Source organism: Canis lupus, chromosome 17 (assembly GCF_011100685.1).
Source record: "Canis lupus familiaris isolate Mischka breed German Shepherd chromosome 17, alternate assembly UU_Cfam_GSD_1.0, whole genome shotgun sequence".
Lineage (NCBI taxonomy): Eukaryota > Metazoa > Chordata > Mammalia > Carnivora > Canidae > Canis > Canis lupus.
The window spans coordinates 61,712,530-61,735,070 of NC_049238.1; the positions used below are offsets into that span (position 1 = coordinate 61,712,530).

Genomic DNA, 22,541 nt, shown 5'->3' on the forward strand with positions numbered 1-22,541 from the left:
GGCTGACAGTGAGCAGTCAACATCTTCTGTTCTTTCTTGGAACATCAGATGGACAGGGGATCCTCCCCTTAGGTTCAGCAGCACCTAGGGTTGTAGAGCAGAGCGTGCTACACAATTCTTAAATCCAGATGCTTTCTGGATGGGTGGTGTTTCACTTCCATTATTCTATGACACTGTGATTTTAAGAGGAACCATTGATTAAAAAGCAGCATTTTTTTTGGGGGGGGGGGGCGCAGAGATAGCACTATGCTACATATGCATTTCAATTTTAAGATACATCTGAATCTCGAAATTGTTTTAATGTCAATAAATAGGTCTTAGAATGTGGCTTTCATCTGCAAAATCTCCTGGATGTGAAGGAGAGTATCCACTACACATGAAATGAATCTGTAACATGAGAGACTCCTAACTCTGGGAAAGGAACAAGGGGTGGTAGAAAGGGAGGTGGGCGGGTGTGTGTGTGTGTGTGTGTGTGACTGGATGATGGGCACTGAGGGGGGCACTTGATGGGATGAGCACTGGGTGTTATGCTATGTGTTGGCAAATTGAACTCCAATAGAAAAATAAAAAAAAAGAGAAATGAATCTGTAGTTCATTTCAGTATCTATCGTTCTGTATGTGATCACAGCCAACTCTGGAGGGCAAGTACAGTTGACCCTTGAGAAACACAGGTTTGAATTACATGGGCCAAGTAGATGGGCAAGGGGCAAACACACCGGTGAGTTTATCCAGCATCCAATGCTTTGGAGCTGCTACATGCTTCAGATGTTTCTTGGGACCATGAGACATGGCTGCACGAGGCATGAAAAGAGGATATCACCTATTCTTGTAGCTTTATTAAATGTTTTTTTTTTTTTGGAGTTTTAAAATGAGTTTATTCTAGAATGTTCTTAGGAAGGCAACAATGTTTGTCATTAAAAAAAACTGTTTCTTCATGCTGAAAAGGTAATGCAAGAGGCTACAGTTATAAGCTTCTTTCAACTGGAATTCTGGTAGTATATATAGCACAGTGTAGTCATTTCTGCGATGCTAGAATAAATAAAAAAAAGTCTCTTCTATGCTTCTCTTCAAAAACTCGATGAATAATAACAGAAGATGGCATAAAAAAGCGATTTTTTCCCCTATTCATTCTGTAGTATTGGAGGCAGTATTTTTACCATCACAGGTTACAATTTTCACTTTATCCACTTTAATAAGTTCTGTCACCTCTCTGAATTCAACATCGTTTAATACAAAGACCCACACGTTATCACAGAATCTGTATTTAGAGAGCCCCTGAAATTGACTCTGTTCCTAACCCTCTGCGCCAATGCTGAATTTATAGCTTTATCAAACTGAAGTAGAACTTGAAGGGCAAGTTGGGGGGTGATCTGTTGAGACTGTATGAGCTCATCAAGGCTCTCCTGGAGACTGTTTCCCAAAGTGGTATTTCTATATAACTGATATGCCCTGGCTTAGGAAGAAGAAATTGTTTTTCTTATTCAGGCTTGCATTGATGTCCTGTGGGGAAAGCGCTTCCCGCCAGGAAGTAGACGGAAGTGGAGCGGCAGGCCAGCAGCCCAGCAGGAAGCACCCACTTCCCCTATTCTTGTAGCTTTAAGTCAGAAAATGATAATTAAATTTCTGTCTTTGGACCAGATCTCTCTTCTGAGTTCCATATCTATATACTCAACTGCTTTGGTGACATCCTCTGTGATATATCACAAATAAAAGAATTTCACCTTCCAGCTTTAGAGTTCAATATCCAATTCAGAATTCATGAGTTTCCCCCCATGTCTACTTCTCATCAACCCCCCCCCCCCCATCTTAGTAAATGGCACCATTATCCTTTCCAAATTTTCAAGTCAGAAGCTTGGTAGCTGTCTTTGATCTTTCCTCATTTACCTTCCAATCCAGTTGACCACAAAGCCTTCAGTTTCTACCTCCAAAATGTAATTATCAGCTCATCTATTCATTTTCTTTCTCATTGCTTGGATCTCAATCTAACCTATCATCATCTTTGCCTGCACTGTTGTAGTAGCCTTCTCACAGGTCTATTGGTTTCTTCTTTTGCCCCCGTACAATCTATTCTCCACCCAGAAGTCAAATAACTTAAATTGTAAATTAGGTCTTGTTATTCCTCCACTTAATTTTTTAAAAAGATTTTTTTATTTATTCATGAGAGACGGGGGTGCGGGGGGAGAGAGAGAGAGAGAGGCAGAGACACAGGCAGAGGGAGAAGCAGGCTCCATGCAGGGAGCCCGATGTGGGACTTGACCCCCCGGGGTCTTCAGGATCACGCCCTGGACTGAAGGTGGTGCTAAACCACTGAGCCACCTGAGCTGCCCCTCCACTCAATTTTTTAATGGCCTTCTGTTATGTTTGGGGAAAAATTTCAATTCCTTAACATGGTTGACAAAGCTCTTCGTTATTCAGTCCCAGCCCCATTCACAACCTTCGTCTCCTGCCACCTCAAGCCACATTTGCCTTTTCTTCCAGTTCTTTGAACATATGAAGCTATTTCCTGACTTAGGGACTTTTAATACTCTTCTTCTCTGGAACTCTCCTCTTCTCAGTCTTTGCCCTGCCAACTTCTACACATCCTTCAAGTCTTAATTTATTTTTTTTCTTCAAGTCTTAACTTAAACGTCACTTCCTCAAAGCATCTTCTCTCACTCCCCCTTAAAACATAACATTTATCATTGTTTTTAGCTAATCGTTTTATGATTATTTATCGTCTGTAAACATTTTGAAGGCAAGAGCATGTCTATTTTGCTCATTAATCTTCCCCCCAGAGCCTTGAAATATACTTTGTATTTAGCCAATGCTAAGTAAATATTGGTTGAATGAGTGAATGGATAAATGTGTGCCAGAATGGTGCCAGGTGCTAGAAATACAAAGGAAAACATGGCAGTCATGGTTGCTCCCTTTACAGACAAGTAAACAGGCAGTTACTACACACTGTGTTCCACGGGGTGAGAAGGGAGTAAGTGAAACAAACACCTAAACCCAATCACTTTGGCTGTAGTTAGGTAACAGGTACTAGGTGGTGGCAATAGGGAGAGGCAAGAAAAGAGGTGGGGAAACTAATTAGAACACCCTTGCAGCAATCGAGGTAGAGATGCTAGTGGCCTGAACCAGTGCATGGGCAGCAGTTAAGGAGAGAAGTGGACAGGTCTGAGAGAGATTTATTTAGAAGTCAGTATAACAGGTCTCGGTGATTGAATTAGATGTGACAGAATAGGTCAGAGATGGAGCTGTCAAGGCTAGTGTTCAGATTCTTGGATTAGACAAGTGAGTGGGTGATACTGCTGTATTTGCTGAGATATGGAATGTAGAAGGAGAACAAGATTTGAAGGTAGAGTTCTGCAAAGTTTGAGTTTGGGCTACACTATCCGTGGGCTATTTAAGGTGTCTGAAGCTTAGGAGAGAGATCCTGACTGGTGAATCGACTGAAAGGCACAGTATCCAGAGAATGGTTGAAGCAGAGACAGTTAGAAGAATTACCAGGGGGAGCACACAGAATGAGAAGGGAATCCCAGAGAACATCAGCCCTTAAGTGACAAGGCAGAGAAAGAGGAACTTGAAATAATCCTGAGAAGATATAGCAGAGAGGCAGGAGGACAAGCAGGAGAGAGTAGTGCCACTGGAGCCAAGAAGACAGTCCCAAGGAGCAGAGTACATGGGCAATGAGAGTGATTGTTCTTCTTACCTCCAGAGCATTTCCAAACTCTTGTTGGAAAAGTTTCTTAAGTTCTGTTCTGGTCAACCTCTGACAGTGTCCATCACTCTTCACATGATTGTGGAAAACATTGGTGATACTGGTGACGCTCCTCAGAAGACAGTGAGGCATCTTGTTTTGCCAACTAGAGTATACCTGGGATGTGACAAAGAATACTTAAGTCAAGTTTTATATTCCTGATTTGTTAAAATCTCTTCTTTCTTCATTTCTTGGAAGCAGATAGCAGTGTAAAAATGTGACCTATCTATAATGCCAGATGTCTAACTGGCTTGCATAAATTGTGAAATTTGGCATTTTTACTTCATCTTTCATTTCCAATGATAATGCTCTTACGATAATTCCCAAAAAGAAGAGGACAGAAACTAAACAGGCCCCGTTGGCTTTGTAGCCCTGAAGTCATCTGGAATGAAGATAGCATGGCCTCTCCTTCCACATCTGAAGTGTCCTCTGTAGATGTGCTGATGGAAGGGTTTCCAAAGGTTGTCTGTACTAGACTACCTGGCTTAAGAAGTAAAGAGCAGGCCTAGAGAATCATCTCCGTGAGATTATCTTTTCCTTTGTACTTACTGCTGTTATTACATGTCACGTTGTATATGAATTACTTTTTCTTATTTTACTCCTTTAAAAATTGTTCTGCAAAGTCCAGGACCATGTCCTATCTATTTTTATATTTTTCCTAGTGCCTAGAATATAGTAAAAGTTCAAAAAATGTTTGATGGATGGATGCATGAACAAATGAATGATTCCTAATTTGAGTGGTATGTTGGATTAGGTCTGTGGTTCCCAAGCTTTGCTGTAGTTTAGAATCACCAGGGGATCTTTAGAGAAAAAGACTCCAAGTCCCACCTCCAGAGATAGTCATTTAGTATATCTGTGGTGGGACCCTGGACTCTGCATTTAAAAAGCTCCTGGCTCATTCTGTTGCAGCTTTGAGAACCACTGGCCACCTGGCCTCTGAAGCCCTTTGCAGGTAGAGAATGCTGTGATGGCAAAAGTAATAAATGAACTGATTCAACAAGCACTTGTTAACTATTTATTTTGTGCCAGTGTAGTATTGTACTCTGGGAATGTGAATGAATAAGAAACCATTCGTTTCCTCAAGGAACTCAAAGCATGGAGGAGGAGATACGGAATTACACAGTGCCATTCAATAATGGACATCCAATGGTTAGAGACTAAAACAGGAACCTTTCTTCAGATGTTTCCTTTCTTGAAGACAATAGAGGATTCTGAAAATATTAGCTTTAGGGTGAAGTCCACTAAGATTTTGCTTCTCTCATTCGAATAAGAACATGTCATGGTTGGGAAAGTCATAGAATTATCCAGAAAGGCAAAATTACACAATCTGCACAATCTAATTGTCTGTGTAAGAGTACTATGAAAGAGAAATAGGTATTAAAAGAGAAAAAGAATTTTTCTTGAAGGACTTACCTAGGTTGCCAAGAGAAATGAAGGACTTAGGCTGAGAGCTTGTGGAATACTGATTTGGGGATCCTGGTGCTTATATAGGAGTTTTGATTGCACCCTTTTGCCAGACATCTTTTGTAGACAACTCCCTTGGTATCTAATGGACTGATTCATTGCCAACCAAACTCCATTCCACTGGTTTCTTCTCCAGCAAGCCTTTAATCTCTGTGTTCTTTGAGTGTCGTTCCTATTGCTTTCTGTCCACAGCTTGACCTCTGAGGGACAGGTGTCCCTTACACCCACTGTAAGGCTATAGCACCACCAGAGTGTGCTGACTGAATGCTGAAGTACTCTCAAGAAAAATCTGGTGAGGCAAGAGTGGCCTCAATTCTTGAAAGTAAAATACATTGGTTCTTGATCTGTGCCATTTTGGTCCCAAATAAGGTCTTTCTATTTATGATAGCACATGGTTGGGTATGTTGGACTAATAATCCAGTTACATTATATGCTTGCTCTCATGCCATCTTGTTCCCCATGCTGGTGGTTCTGCCCCTCATGACCCCTCTCCTTTTGTCTATCTGCTATACAAGTATAAGATGCTAGCACTGCAGTAGAGATAATGATTTTCTAGCAGCAAAAACATGGACCCAGGAGAGGATCTGTGGGCTGCAGAGTTGGTGTTCTGTTGAAATTTCACTGATTTTTGTAGAATTTCACCAGCGGGACCATTTCTATTTGGTTCTATTCTCTTTCACTATTATGAGCCTAGAAAGAAGTGGTTTTTTTTTAAAAAAAATGTTTTATTTATTTATTTGAGATACAGAGATTGAGAGAGGGAGAGGGAGAAGCAGACTCCCTGCTGAGCAGGGAGCCTGATGTGGGGCTCCATTCTGGGATCCTGGGATCATGACCTGAGTAGAAGTCAGACGCTTAACTGACTGAGCCACCCACGTGTCCCAGAAGTGTTTTTTTTTTCATTATTATTAAAGACCTTTCTTTCTTTCTTTCTTTCTTTCTTTCTTTCTTTCTTTCTTTCTTTCTTTCTTTCTTTCTTTCTTTCTTTTTTTCTTTCTTTCTTTCTTTCTCTTTCTTTCTTTTTTAAGAGAAAGAAAGGGGAGGGGCAGAGGGAGAGGGAGAATCTCAAGCAAACTCAACCTGCAGCACAGAGCCCCATGTGGGGCTCAATCTCAAGACCCTGAGATAATGACACAAAAGCCATTTTCAATTTCACCAGTTCATATGTTGTTCCTTAGTTTCAAAGGAATTATGTATAGGTGGCTGTACTCTCACAGAATCTTATATGACAATAAAAATAATTTCCACTCATCTTTATTGCAAGTTTGTAGTCTTCTCTTAGAGATAGCTAGTCCTATAATCTCGTTAAGGGCTATAAAGTAAACTGTATCAGAGAAACTTGTAATAGCCTTGTGGAAATGGCAAGCTGATAAGAACTATAAAATTAATTAAAATGAATAATGGTGAATTTATTTTCTGGGGAGCACTGTAGTTCCTTTTCTGTTAGTTATACTGACTTTGAGAATAGCTCTATGAGCAAATACTTTCATCCCTGTCATAGAAAGAAACACCGAGGCCACAAGAGGTGATCGTGAAACATAGTGAATCACAGACCTGGGTCCCAAATCTTTGTACCTCTAATTTGGTTTGTTTGCTTGTTTTTAAGTCTCTTATATGATTTCTAAGATTGTGTGTGATAAAGACATCTGGAATATTTTCCTAAAGTTTGTAACAAAAACACAAAATGTCAATTCTACCCAGTTTCTCCCCTGAACATCTCCATGGCCGTGGGCAATTAATTTCAGGGAATGCCCTAAGTATATTATTTATTAAACAAAAGAAAATAAAAATGGCTTCTGAAAAGAGATATTCTATATATGTGACTCAATTACATCCCACTGTTTTTGAATTTGTGTAGGAAACTGTTGTGCCCATATTAAGAGGGTCCCCAGACACTGGCTGAAGTGTTTCCTCCATTTCTGGAGGAGCAAGAGAGAGGCCTGACTCCCGTGACCCAGGAGAAGCCAGAGCTCTGGGTGCCTCAGGAGCAGTGGCCTGATGAATAAGTTCCCTGCAGCCAGTAGTGCCATTGTTGGGATGATTCATTAACAGTAATACAAATAATTATAATTCTTGCTTTGAAAACTTTTCTTTTGAGAATTGTCTTTGTGTAAATGTCTTCCCACCCTCTTGGTAAACCAGGCTTTGGCAGCCAGACTGGCTGCCTCAGGGTTTTGTGTGTGATTAAAGATCTGCTGACCTCTTCTGTGTTTCGCTTGTCTAGTTCCCTGGGTCTCTCTCATTTTCTGATGATCTCTTTTCGTCCTTCCTTTTGTCTTCCCCTCCACTTAATATTTCAATCTCTGTTTTTTGTTGTCCTTTCTTTCTGTGCCTCTTCTTGCCTTTTGTGTCTTCCAGCCCTCCCCCCTGCATTGCCACCATTCAGAATATCCGAAATCTCCATTTTGGTCTTCTCTTTTATCCTTTTGTCTAAAATTTATTCTTTCCCATTAGGGAAGATAAAAGCAGAGCACCCTGGAAATTGATATCTCATGTTCTTGCTATCAGAAGGGAAAGTGATATTTACCGAGCATCTACTCTGTCGCCCCCAAAGATGGAGAGCCTGCCATAGTCACATAGCAGGGTGACTGGGCTTCAACCATGGTCTGTTTTGTATCAGAGCTGGTGGTTTTGCCACTATACCACCCACACTGCCATCATACAGAGGATAGTTTCTGACCTGGAGTCCATGGCCAAATGGTGTCACATCGCCACAGCTTCTGCTGTGACAGCCTTCTGGTGGTGTGGCCTTGGCCCCTCAGCAGTGAGGGAGGAACTCTTAGGAATGTCCACAGTCATGTTCAGATTACAGGAGGCTACGAGGTCATATAAAGGCATTGAGTTCTCTGTGGGAGAAGGTTCGTGATTGAAGAAGTCACTGCTGGGGGCGGCTAACCCAGTGCCCATTCCAACTCTGCCTGCTGTGCAACCTCAGACAACTTATGAAATTTCTCTGTGTCATAGCAGTCAAATCAGGTGGTCATCGTGTCTTGGGTGCGTCCCTGGGCTATTGTGTGGCTCAAGGAAATGCTGTATTGTTGTGTGTTTTAAACTCATCTGGGGAAAAGCTCTTTACAAATCCCAGTTATTATCCTTATTACGGGGCTCAGCATGATTACATGTGAAGCATTTGTTCCATCTGAATAAGGTGCCTTTAAAAACACTTGGGCCAATAATTATAGAAATTTAATACTTCCCTCAATCATGTTCACAATGAGGAAGGGGTGTAGCTGAATGAACTGGGGTGTGAGGTGGACTCCAAGGTCCCTGACATGTTATTGCTTAGCCTAGCCAAGCTTTTCTTGACCAGAAAATGGAAAAGAAATAGAAAACTCTTGTCCTTTGAATCTTCTTGGAAGAAGATAATAAACTCAGTGAACAAATAATGGTGACATTTAACTTTCCTTATGTATCAGGACTTATTTCTGAAATTATGCTTATATGTTATAAGCATATATATATATGAAACACATATAGTATAAGCACACACATACACACACACATATATATATATATATTTCTGAAATTATGCTTATATGTTATAAGCATATATATATATGAAACACATATAGTATAAGCACACACATACACACACACACATATATATATATATATATATATATATATATATATATATATATGAGAGAGAGAGAGAGAAAGAGAGAATATATGGCTCAGTATATATACTGAGTATATGGCTGAGTAATATTCCATTATACCATATCTTCTTTATCCATTCATCTGTCATGGACATGGTCTCTTCCTATATTTTGACTATTTTGGCTATTGCTGGGGATTTTTGACAGATCCACTGCAGGTGCTCTCTGCTGAATAATGGTGGCTAATCAAAGCCTTCAAACAGGGTGGACGGCATTGGTTCCCCAAAGCCAATCAGAATCACCTCATCATTAAATGTTCTAATGCTACGTGCCTGGCTCATATATATAATCATCATATAATGATGATATCATTATATATCATCTATATAAATATATAATATAATTATATTATATTCATTATATATTATACATATTATATTCATTATATATATAACATATATGTTCCAATATGAAATATGAAATATTACCCAGCCATCAAAAAGAATGAAATCTTACCATTTACAATGACATGGATGGAACTAGAGGGTATTATGCTAAGCAAAATAAATCAGTCAGAGAAGACCATATGATTTCACTTACATGTGGAATTTAAGAAACAAAACAGATGAGCGTAGGGGAATGGAAGCAAAAAATAATAAAATAAGATAAAAACAGAGAGGGAGGCAAACCATGAGAGATTCTTAACTCTAGGAGACAAACTGAGGGCCACTGGAAGGGAAGGGAGTGGGGGGATGGGGTTACTGGTGATGGACATTAAGGAGGGCACTTGATGGAATGAGCACTGGGTGTCATATGCAGCTGATGAATCACTAAATTCTACATCTGAAACCAATAATACACTATATGGTAACTATATTGAATTTATTTATTTTTTATTTTTTTATTTTTTGTAAATTTATTTTTTATTGGTGTTCAATTTGCCAACATATAGAATAACACCCAGTGCTCATCCCATCAAGTGCCGCCCTCAGTGCCCATCACTCAGTCACCCCCACCCCCCGCCCACCTCCCTTTCTACCACTCCTAGTTCGTTTCCCAGAGATAGTAGTCTTTCATGTTCTGTCTCCCTTTCTGATATTTCCCACTCATTTTCTCTCCTTTCTCCTTTAATCCCTTTCACTATTTTTTATACTCCCCAAATGAATAGGACCATGTAATGTTTGTCCTTCTCCGATTGACTTATTTCACTCAGCATAATACCCTACAGTTCCACCCACGTCGAAGCAAATGGTGAGTATTTGTCGTTTCTAATGGCTGAGGAATATTCCATTGTATACATAGACCACATCTTCTTTATCCATTCATCTTTCGATGGACACCGAGGCTCCTTCCACAGTTTGGCTATTGTGGACATTGCTGCTAGAAACATCGGGGTACAGGTGTCCCGGCATTTCACTGCATCTGTATCTTTGGGGTAAATCCCCAGCAGTGCAATAGCTGGGTCTTAGGGCAGGTCTATTTTTAACTCTTTGAGGAACCTCCACACAGTTTTCCAGAGTGGCTGCACCAGTTCACATTCCCACCAACAGTGTAAGAGGGTTCCCTTTTCTCCACATCCTCTCCAACATTTGTGGTTTCCTGCCTTGTTAATTTTCCCCATTCTCACTGGTGTGAGGTGGTATCTCATTGTGGTTTTGATTTGTATTTCCCTGATGGCAAGTGATGCAGAGCATTTTCTCATGTGCATGTTGGCCATGTCTATGTCTTCCTCTGTGAGATTTCTGTTCATGTCTTTTGCCCATTTCATGATTGGATTGTTTGTTTCTCTGGTGTCGAGTTTAATAAGTTCTTTATAGATCTTGGAGACTAGCCCTTTATTTGCAAATATCCTCTCCCATTCTGTAGGTTGTCTTTGAGTTTTGTTGACTGTATCCTTTGCTTCTCTTATCTTGATGAAGTCCCAATAGTTCATTTTTGCTTTTGTTTCTTTTGCCTTCGTGAATGTATCTTGCAAGAAGTTACTGTGGCCGAGTTCAAAAAGGGTGTTGCCTGTGTTCTCCTCTAGGATTTTGATGGAATCTTGTCTCACATTTAGATCTTTCATCCATTTTGAGTTTATCTTTGTGTATGGTGAAAGAGAGTGGTCTAGTTTCATTCTTCTGCATGTGGGTGTCCAATTTTCCCAGCACCATTTATTGAAGAGACTATCTTTTTTCCAGTGGATAGTCTTTCCTCCTTTGTCGAATATTAGTTGACCATAAAGTTGAGGGTCCACTTCTGGATTCTCTATTTTGTTCTATTGATCTATGTGTCTGTTTTTGTGCCAGTACCACACTGTCTTGATGACCACAGCTTTGTAGTACAACCTGAAATCTGGCATTGTGATGCCCCCAGCTATGGTTTTCTTTTTTAAAATTCCCCTGGCTATTCGGGGTCTTTACTGATTCCACACAAATCTTAAAATAATTTGTTCCAACTCTCTGAAGATAGTCCCTGGTATTTTGATAGTGATTGCATTGAACGTGTAAACTGCCCTGGGAACATTGACATTTTCACAATATTAATTCTGCCAATCCATGAGCATGGAATATTTTTCCATTTCTTTGTGTCTTCCTCAATTTCTTTCAAAAGTGTTCTATAGTTTTTAGGGTATAGATCCTTTACCTCTTTGGTTAGGTTTATTCCTAGGTATCTTATGCTTTTGGGTGCAATTGTAAATGGGATTGACTCCTTAATTTCTCTTTCTTCAGTCTCATTGTTAGTGTATAGAAATGCCACCGACTTCTGGGCATTGATTTCGTATCCTGCCACACTGCCAAATTGTGGTATGAGTTCTAGCAATCTTGGGGTGGAGTCTTTGGGGTTTTCTATGTAGAGTATCATGTCATTGGTGAAGAGGGAGTGTTTGACTTCTTCTTTGCCAATTTGAATGACTTTTGTTGTCTGATTGCTGAGGCTAGGACTTCCAGTACTATGTTGAATAGCAGTGGTGAGAGTGGACATCCCTGTCTTGTTCCTGAACTTAGGGAAAAGGCTCCCACTGCTTCCCCATTTAGAATGATATTTGCTGTGGGCTTTTCGTAGATGGCTTTTAAGATGTCGAGGAATGTTCCCTCTATCCCTACACTCTGAAGAGTTTTGATCAGGAATGGATGCTGTATTTTGTCAAATGCTTTCTCTGCATCCAATGAGAGGATCATATGGTTCTTGGTTTTTCTCTTGCTGATATGATGAATCACATTGATTATTTTATGAGTGTTGAACCAGCCTTACATCCCGGGGATAAATGTTACTTGGTCATGGTGAATAATCTTCTTATTTTTTTTAAACTTAAAAAAAAATTTACTTATTTATTCATTCAGAGAGAGAGAGAGAGAGAGAGGCAGAGACACAGGCAGAGGGAGAAGCGGGCTCCATACAGGAAGCCCGATGTGGGACTCGATCCAGGGTCTCCAGGATCACTCCCTGGGCTATCAGCGGCGCTAAACTGCTGCACCACTGGGGCTGCCCAGTGAATAATCTTCTTAATGTATTGTTGTATGCTATTGGCTAGTATCTTGTTGAGAATTTTTGCATTCATGTTCATCAGGGATATTGGTCTATAATTCTCCATTTTGGTGGGGTCTTTGTCCGGTTTTGGAATTAAGGCAATGCTGGCCTCATAAAACGAGTTTGGAAGTACTCCATCTCTTTCTATCTTTCTGAACAGCTTTAGTAGAATAGGTATGGTTTCTTCTTTAAACGTTTGATAGAATTCCCCAGGGAAGCCATCTGGCTCTGGACTTTTGTGTCTTGGGAGGTTGTTGATGACTGCTTCAATTTCCTCCCTGGTTATTGACCTGTTCAGGTTTTCTATTTCTTCCAGTTCCAGTTTTGGTAGTTTGTGGTTTTCCAGAAATGAGTCCATTTCTTCTAGATTGCCTAATTTTTGTTGTTATAGCTGCTCATAATATGTTTTTAAAATCGTTTGTATTTCCTTGGTGTTGGTAGTGATTTCTCCTTTCTCATTCATGATTTTAGTAATTTGAGTCTTCTCTCTCTTCTTTTTAATAAGGCTGGCTAATGGTTTGTCTATCTTATTAATTCTTTCAAAGAACCAACTCCTGATTTTGTTGATCTCTTCCACAGTTCTTCTGGTCTCTATATCATTGAGTTCTGCTCGAATCTTTATTAACTCTCTTCTTCTGCTGGGTGTCGGATCTATTTGCGGTTTTATTTTTCTCTAGCTCCTTTAGGTGTAAGCTTAGCTTTTGTATTTGAGTTCTTTCCAGTTTTTGGATGGATGCTTGTATTGTGATGTATTTCCCCCTCAGGACTGCTTTTGCTGTATCCCAAAGATTTTGAATGGTTGTATCTTCATTCTCATTAGTTTCCATGAATCTTTTTAATTCCTCTCTAATTTCCTGGTTGACCCTTTCATCTTTTAGCAGGATCGTCCTTAACCTCCACGTGTTTGAAATCCTTACAAACTTCTTCTTGTGATTTAGTTCTAATTTCAAAGCATTATGGTCTGAAAATACGCAGGGGACGATCCCAATCTTTTGGTGTCAGTTCAGACCTGATTTGTGACCCAGTATGTGGTCTATTCTGGAGAAAGTTCTATGTGCACTTGAGAAGAATTCTTAAGTGTGTATTCAGTGTATTTGTATTGTGTATTTGTGTATGTGTATTGTGTGTGTATTTGTGTTGTGTATTCAGTTGCGTTTGGATGTAAAGTTCTGTAAATATCTGTGAAATCCATCTGGTCCAGTGTATCATTTAAAGCTCTTGTTTCTTTGGAGATGTTGTGCTTAGGAGACCTATCGATTGTAGAAAGTGCTACATTGAAGTCACCAAGTATAAGTGTATTATTATCTAAGTACGTCTTAACTTTGGTTATTAATTGATTGATATATTTGGCAGCTCCCACACTCGGGGCATATATATTGATGATTGTTAAGTCCACCTGTTGGATGGATCCTTTAAGTATGATATAGTGTCCCTCTTCATCTCTTACTACAGTCTTTGGGATAAACTTTAGTTTATCTGATATAAGGATGGCTACCCCTGCTTTCTTCTGAGGATCATTTGAATGGTACATGGTTCTCCAACCTTTTATTTTTAGGCTGTAGGTGTCCTTATGTCTAAAATGAGTCTCTTATAAACAGCAAATAGATGGGTCCTGCTTTTTTTTATCCAGTCTGAAACCCTGCGTCTTTTGATGGGGTCATTAGGCCATTCACATTCAGAGTTGAAAGTATTGAAAGATACGAATTTAGTGTCATCATGATACCTACCTATTCAGTCCCTGTTTTTGTGGATTGTTCCATTGGACTTCCTCTTTCTTTTATGGGTCCCCCTTAAAATCTCTTGCAGAGCTGGCTTCATGGTATCATATTCTTTCAGTTTCTGCCTGTCTTGGAAGCTCTTTATCTCTCCTTCTATTCTGAATTAGAGCCTTGCTGGATAAAGTATTCTTGGCTGCATGTTCTTCTCATTTAGGAGCCTGAATATATCCTGCCAGCCCTTTCTGGCCTGCCAGGTCTTTGTGGAGAGGTCTGCTGTTAATCTAATATTTCTCCCCATAAAAGTTAGAGATTTTGTTGTCTCTTTCTGCTTTAAGGATCTTCTCTTTATCTTTGGAGTTTGCAAGCTTCACTATTAAATGTCGAGGTGTTGAGCAGTTTTTATTGATTTTGGGGGGGATCTCTGTATTTCCTGGATCTGAATGCCTGTTTCCCTTCCCAGATTAGGAAAGTTTTCAGCTATGATTTGTTCAAATACATATTTTGGACCTCTGTCCCTTTCGGCGCCCTTGGGAACCCCAATTAAACGTAGATTTTTCTTCCTCAGGCTGTCATTTATTTCCCTTAATCTATCCTCCTGATCTTTTAGTTGTTTTTCTCTTTTTTCCTCAGTTTCCCTCTTTGCCATCAACTTGTCTTCTATGTCACTCACTCGTTCTTCTACCTTGTTAACCGTCGTTAGGACCTCTAGTTTGGATTGCATCTCATTTAATTGATTTTTAATCTCTGCCTGATTAGATCTAAATTCTGCAGTCATGAAGTCTCTTGAGTCCTTTATGCTTTTTTCTAGAGCCACCAGTAGCTTATAATTGTGCTTGAATTGGGTTTCTGACATTGAATTGTAATCCAAATTTTGTAACTCTGTGGGAGAGAGGACTGTTTCTGATTCTTTCTTTCTTTTTTTAATAATAAATTTATTTTTTATTGGTGTTCAATTTGCCAACATACAGAATAACACCCAGTGCTCATCCCGTCAAGTGCCCCCCTCAGTGCTTGTCACCCATTCACCCCCACACCCCGCCCTCCTCCCCTTCCATCACCCCTAGTTCGTTTCCCAGAGTTAGGAGTCTTTATGTTCTGTCTCCCTTTCTCATATTTCCCACACATTTCTTCTCCCTTCCCTTATATTCCCTTTCACTATTATTTATATTCCCCAAATGAATGAGAACATACAATGTTTGTCCTTCTCCAATTGACTTGTTTCACTCAGCATAATACCTTCCAGTTCCATCCACGTTGAAGCAAATGGTGGGTATTTGTCGTTTCTAATGGCTGAGGAATATTCCATTGTACACATAGACCACATCTTCTTTATCCACTCATCTTTCAGTGGACACCGAGGCTCCTTACACAATTTGGCTATTGTGGACATTGCTGCTAGAAACATCGGGGTGCAGGTGTCCTGGTGTTTCATTGCATCTGAATCTTTGGGGTAAATCCCCAGCAGTGCAATAGCTGGGTCTTAGGGCAGGTCTATTTTTAACTCTTTGAGGAACCTCCACACAGTTTTCCAGAGTGGCTGCACCAGTTCACATTCCCACCAACAGTGCAAGAGGGTTCCCTTTTCTCCGTATTCTCTCCAAAATTTGTGGTTTCCTGCCTTGTTAATGTTCCCCATTCTCACTGGTGTGAGGTGGTATCTCATTGTGGTTTTGATTTGTATTTCCCTGATGGCAAGTGATGCGGAGCATTTTCTCATGTGCATGTTGGCCATGTCTATGTCTTCCTCTGTGAGATTTCTCTTCATGTCTTTTGAGATTCTTTCATTTGAGGTGAGTTTTTCCTTCTAGTCATTTTTCTCAGTGCAGAGTGGAGAAAACCAAGTTGTATTGGGAAAAGGAGAAAAAGAGAGAAGAGAAAGAAGAAAAGAAAGTGAAAAAAAAAGAAAAAAAAGAAGGAAAAAAAGAAGAAAAAAAAAAGGGGGGGGAATCAAACAGAAAACAGAAAACAAGGCGGAGTATCCTCTGATTCTATATACTGTAAATCCTTTGACTTCCCCTGGAACTTTCCAGTGCTGCTTGGTCAATAACTTGTTTTTTCCCCTGTCCGTCTAGCTGGTCTTCTGGGGGAGGGCCCTGCTGTGCTGATTCTCAGGTGTGAGTCCTTGGGGGAGCTGCTCAGCCACCTGCCTGGTGCAGGGCTCCGTGAAAGTTGTTTAACCTGTTTATCCTGTGAGGTCACTGTGAAGCTATGGGGGGTGTTTATCCTGTGAGGCCCCAGGAGGAACAACAACAGTGGCAGTGGCCAGTTCTCCAGCCCTGGGGTCAGCCACTGCAGTAATTTTTTTTCTCATTAAACTTTTGTTTTAATGGGTCTCAAAATTCTGTGACAGATTTTTGGTCAAATTGTTTCCATTAAAAAAAAAAATTGTTTCCATTAAAAAGTACTGATTTTAAAAACTAATAACTTAAAACTGCCACACATGCACACACAAAAAAAATGGTCCACAAAACATTCTTCTTTCCTTCTGAAGGTTTTACAATGCATTGTTATCATTAACCAGTCTTTTACTATTAAACTTAAATGGCCAATTGACACAAACAGTTCTGAGACCGTTCTTCCACCACTGATTAAGACTGGGGTGGCAGGTATTGGGGATAATATTCATTTAGCCTTCTGAACTTTCTGGGCAGACTTGGTGACTTTGCCAGCTCCAGCTGCCTTCTTGTCCACTGCTTTGATGACACCCACAGCAACCGTCTGTCTCATGTCACGAACAGCAAAACAGCCCAGAGGAGGATAGTCAGAGAAGCTCTCAACCCACATAGGTTTGCCAGGAACCATATCAACAATGGCAGCATCCCCAGATTTCAAGAACTTGGCACCATCTTCCAGCTTCTTTCCAGAATGACGATCTATCTTTTCCTTCAGCTCAGCAAACTTGCAAGCAATGTGAGCTGTGTGACAATCCAGCAGAGGTGCATATCCAGCACTGATTTGGCCTGGATGGTTCAGGATAATCACCTGAGCCGTGAAGCCAGCTGCTTCCATTGGTGGGTCATTTTTGCTGTCACCAGCCACGGTGCCACGACGAACATCTTTGACAGATACGTTCTTGACATTGAAGCCCACATTGTCCCCAGGAAGAGCCTCACTCAAAGCTTCATGGTGCATTTCAACAGACTTTACTTCAGTTGTAACATTGACTGGAGCAAAGGTGACCACCATGCCAGGCTTAAGAACACCAGTCTCCACTCGACCCACTGGGGCAGTACCAATACCACCAATTTTGTAGACGTCTCGGAGAGGCAGACGCAAGGGCTTATCAGTTGGACGAGTTGGTGGCAGAATGCGATCCAGGGCTTCAAGCAGTGTGGTTCTGCTGGCATTCCCATCTTTACGGGTGACTTTCCATCCCTTGAACCAAGGCATGTTATCACTTGGCTCCAGCATGTTGTCACCATTCCAAACAGAAATTGGCACAAATGCTACTGTGTTGGGGTTGTAGCCAATTTTCTTAATGTAGGTGCTGACTTCCTTAACAATTTCCTCGTATCTCTTCTGGCTGTAGGGTGGTTCAGTGGAATCCATTTTGTTAACACCAACAATTAGTTGTTTTACACCCAGTGTGTAAGCCAGAAGGGCATGCTCACGGATCTGCCCATTCTTGGAGATACCTGCTTCAAATTCACCAACACCAGCAGCAACAATCAGGACAGCACAGTCAGCCTGAGATGTGCCTGTAATCATGTTTTTGATAGAGTCTCTGTGCCCTGGGGCATCAATGATGGTCACATAATACTTGCTGGTCTCGAATTTCCACAGGGAGATATCAATGGTGATACCTCGTTCACGTTCAGCTTTCAGTTTATCCAAGACCCAGGCATACTTGAAGGAGCCTTTTCCCATCTCAGCAGCCTCCTTCTCAAATTTTTCTTTCTTTTTTTTTAATTTTTTTTAAAATTTATTTATGATAGTCACACACAGAGAGAGAGAGAGGCAGAGACACAGGCAGAGGGAGAAGCAGGCTCCATGCACCGGGAGCCTGATGTGGGATTCGATCCCGGGTCTCCAGGATCGCGCCCTGGGCCAAAGGCAGGCGCCAAACCGCTGCGCCACCCAGGGATCCCCCTTCTCAAATTTTTCGATAGTTCTTTTGTCGATCCCACTACATTTGTAGATCAGATGGCCAGTAGTGGTAGACTTGCCCGAATCTACGTGTCCAATGACGACGATGTTGATGTGAGTCTTTTCCTTTCCCATTTTGGTTTAGGTTTAGCGGCACCTGTGTTCTGGCGGCAAACCCCTTGCGAAAAAGAGCCACTGCAGTAATTACCGGAGCTCTCAGTCTGCAGGGGCCTGGATGCTAGGGGGGTGGGGGCCGCTGATCTGCACAGCTGGTGGCAGGAAGTGTCCTTGCTGTCCTGGGCCCTCCCGACCTCTGCCTGTTCCCGGGGGGAGGCCGGATCCTGGGCTGTGTCCCGGCGCCCTGTGCTCCTGGAGTCGCGCTCTTGGCCGCGCAGCTCCCTCTGCGCGGAGCCTCTGCCGGAGCCGCCCCAGAGCAGCCCCGGGTCAGCCGGCGCGCGCTGCAGCCCTTTAGGGAGCTCGGCCAGGGTGTGGCGCTCTCCCAGGTGCACAGGTCCTCGGTTAGTGTCCCAGGGAGCCTGAGGGCATCCCCGCCCCTCCTGGGATCCTGCTCCAACTCCCTGCGAGTGCCTTTCTGTCCGTCCAGGTCTGGGAAGATTGGCGAAGCTCCTGCTTCTCCAGGACCGGGCTTTCCTGTCCTGGGGGCACTTCCCCCCACCCTTAGCCCAGCTCCTCGTCGGGCCCTTCCCCTTTGGATGCCTTTTCTTTATTTCTTTTTTTCCCCCATCTTCCTACTTTGATAGAAGCGCAAACTCTTCTCACTGTAGCATTCCAGCTGTTCTCTCTTTAAATCTCAAGCCGAATTCGTAGGTTTTCAGGATGATTTGAAAGTTATCTGGGTAATTTGGTGGGGACAGGTGACCCTACTCTTCCACCATCTTGCCCCGCCTCCTTCCTAAATTGAATTTAAATGAAAAATATTCCCAGGCTCATGGAGGGGCAGTCACTGACTCGGCATGGCACCTCCTGGGGAGGGGGGTGATGGGCTGGAAGGAGGAGGTGGCATTTGTGCAGCTGCTTCCTTTGACTACTCTGTCTTTTCCTTCATGTCCTGTTCAGCATTAGGGACCCAAAACCTACATGTTCTCCCTGAGGTGTAACAAGGAGGTCAAAGCAGATACATTCCGTGCCCAGGGAACCAATGTTAGAGATCTGGAAGGAGCTAAGGCTGGGAACTCAGGAGGCCAATGGACTAGCCCTGGCTCTGGAAGCTGACCGAGGGCCATTGCATGCACCCCACTTGTGCCACAGAATGAAGGGTCCTGTCCCTCCTCACACGGAATAGATAGAGCAGCGGGCCAGGTGCTACGTGATGTACACACTTAAGCAGAACATAGGCGTACACACTAAATCTGAAAGAGGAAATGATATTCCCACACAAGGGGATAAGCACAGTGCAGTCTGTGTGGGCTCTTTATCTCTTGGTGAGTAAGTGTTCCAGGTCCAAGATCTATTTTATGTGGTCAAGGGGGGATCAACAGAGGTATATATCAGATTGCCTTTCCCAAAGGGCTGGAGAGACCCTTCTCTGGGTCTCAGGCAAACTTTCTGCAAACTAGGAGCTGACCTCCTCTTTCTAAAATTCAGGAATACCTATAAAGGGGTCCTAACATGTCCAGGATTAGTTGATGAACTTCCTGAGAATTTTTGAAATGTTTTTAACAGATGCACAAACATAAGCACAGAGAGGTTAAGTAACTTGCCCAAGGACAAACTGTGAGTGAATGGTAGACCTTGATTATAATCTGAGTACAGGCTGACCCCTGAGCCCATGTTCTTAACCATGATTCCATCCTTTATTCCTCACTTTTTTAAATAATAAATTTATTTTTTATTGGTGTTCAATTTGCCAACATATAGAATAACACCCAGTGCTTATCCCGTCAAGTGCCCCCCTCAGTGCCCGCCAACCAGTCACCCCCACCCCCCACCCTCCTCCTCTTCCACCACCCCTAGTTCGTTTCCCAGAGTAAGTAGTCTTCCATTTTCTGTCTCCCTTTCTGATATTTCCTACCCATTTCTTCTCCCTTCCCCTCTATTCCCTTTCACTATTATCTATATTCCCCAAATGAATGAGACCATATGATGTTTGTCCGTCTCCGATTGACTTACTTCACTCAGCATAATACCCTCCAGTTCCATCCACGTTGAAGCAAATGGTGGGTATTTGTCATTTCTAATGGCTGAGGAATATTCCATTGTACACGTAGACCACATCTTCTTTATCCATTCATCTTTCGATGGACACCGAGGCTCCTTCCACAGTTTGGCTATTGTGGACATTGCTGCTAGAAACATCGGGGTGCAGGTGTCCTGGTGTTTCATTGCATCTGTATCTTTGGGGTAAATCCCCAGCAGTGCAATAGCTGGGTCTTAGGGCAGATCTATTTTTAACTCTTTGAGGAACCTCCACACAGTTTTCCAGAGTGGCTGCACCATTTCACATTCCCATCAACAGTGCAAGAGGGTTCCCTTTTCTCCGCATCCTCTCCAACATTTGTGGTTTCCTGCCTTGTTAATGTTCCCCATTCTCACTGGTGTGAGGTGGTATCTCATTGTGGTTTTGATTTATATTTCCCTGATGGCAAGTGATGCAGAGCATCTTCTCATGTGCTTGTAGAATTTATTCCCAGGACACAAGGTTGGTTCAACACTCGTAAAACAATCAATGTGATTCATCATATCAGCAAGAGAAAAACCAAGAACCATATGATCCTCTCAATAGATGCAGAGAAAGCATTTGACAAAATACAGCATCCATTCCTAATCAAAACTCTTCAGAGTGTAGGGATAGAGGGAACATTCCTCGACATCTTAAAAGCCATCTACGAAAAGCCCACAACAAATATCATTTTCAGTGGGGAAGCAATGGGAGCCTTTCCCCTGAGATCAGGAACAAGACAGGGATGTCCACTCTCACCACTGCTATTCAACATAGTACTGGAAGTCCTAGCCTCAGCAATCAGACAACAAAAAGACATTAAAGGCATTCGAATTGGCAAAGAAGAAGTCAAACTCTCCCTCTTCGCTGATGACATGATATTCTACATAGAAAACCCCAAAGACTCCACCCCAAGATTGCTAGAACTCATACAGCAATTTGGCAGTGTGGCAGGATACAAAATCAATGCCCAGAAGTCGGTGGCATTTCTATACACTAACAATGAGACTGAAGAAAGAGAAATTAAGGAGTCAATCCCATTTACAATTGCACCCAAAAGCATAAGATACCTAGGAATAAACCTAACCAAAGAGGTAAAGGATCTATACCCTAAAAACTATAGAACACTTTTGAAAGAAATTGAGGAAGACACAAAGAGATGGAAAAATATTCCATGCTCATGGATTGGCAGAATTTATATTGTGAAAGTGTCCATGTTACCCCAGGGCAATTTACACGTTTAATGCAATCCCTATCAAAATACCATGGACTTTCTTCAGAGAGTTAGAACAAATTATTTTAAGATTTGTGTGGAATCAGAAAAGACCCCGAATAGCCAGGGGAATTTTAAAAAAGAAAACCATAGCTTGGGGCATCACAATGCCAGATTTTGGGTTATGCATTGTTTTTTGTTATTCTTTTAAATGGCTCTCTTTCTCCATCAGACTGTATATTCTATGGGATCAAGAATTATTCGTGTTTTGTTCATCACTATATACCCTGTATATATAGTTCAGTAGATGGTCAATTGTTGAATGAATTAGTAAGTGAAAAAAATGCCTCCCATGGATTTGGTACTACTCTAGATCCACTGGTAAATAGTAAACACATATGTATTGAACACTTACTAATGCCAGGGAGTATTGCTGGGCACTTTTATGTAGATTATTTTGTTTACTCTTTTATTTATATTTTATTTTATTTTTAAGATTTTATTTATTCATTCAGCGGGGGGGGGGGGGGGGGGAGAGACAAAGACAGAGGCAGAGGGAGAAGCAGGCTCCATGCAAGGGAGCCTGATGTGGGAGTCAATCCTGGGACTCCAGGACCACGCCCTGGGCCAAAGGCAGGAGCTAAACTGCTGAGCCACCCGGGGATCCCCTTGTTTACGCATTTCTGTTGGGTTATATGTCTGGTATAGAATTACTTGGTCATAGGGTTGCATATATTCAGCTTTAGTAGATATTACCCTACTGTTCTCCACAATGACTATGGTCATTGTTTATGCTATCACTACCAGGCTGAGAGTTCTAGTCACTCTACCTCTTTGCACACACTTGATATGATCACTTTTTAATTTGCGTATTTGGTAGATACGAGTGGTTCTCAGTGCGGTTTAACTGGCACTTACCTGATATCCAATAAGGTTGGGTACCTTTTCATTGGCTTCTTTGATATCCCTTTTTCTGAAGTGTCTGTTCATGTCTTTAACTTTTTTTTTTTTTTTTTTTTTAGAAGTTAGGTCA

General features: G+C 41.7%; 1 pseudogene; it reads right to left on the bottom strand.

Moving 5' to 3' along the window:
• Positions 1-870: 870 nt before the first annotated feature.
• LOC100685812 lies at positions 871-22,498 on the bottom strand (annotated as a pseudogene).
• Positions 22,499-22,541: the final 43 nt, after the last annotated feature.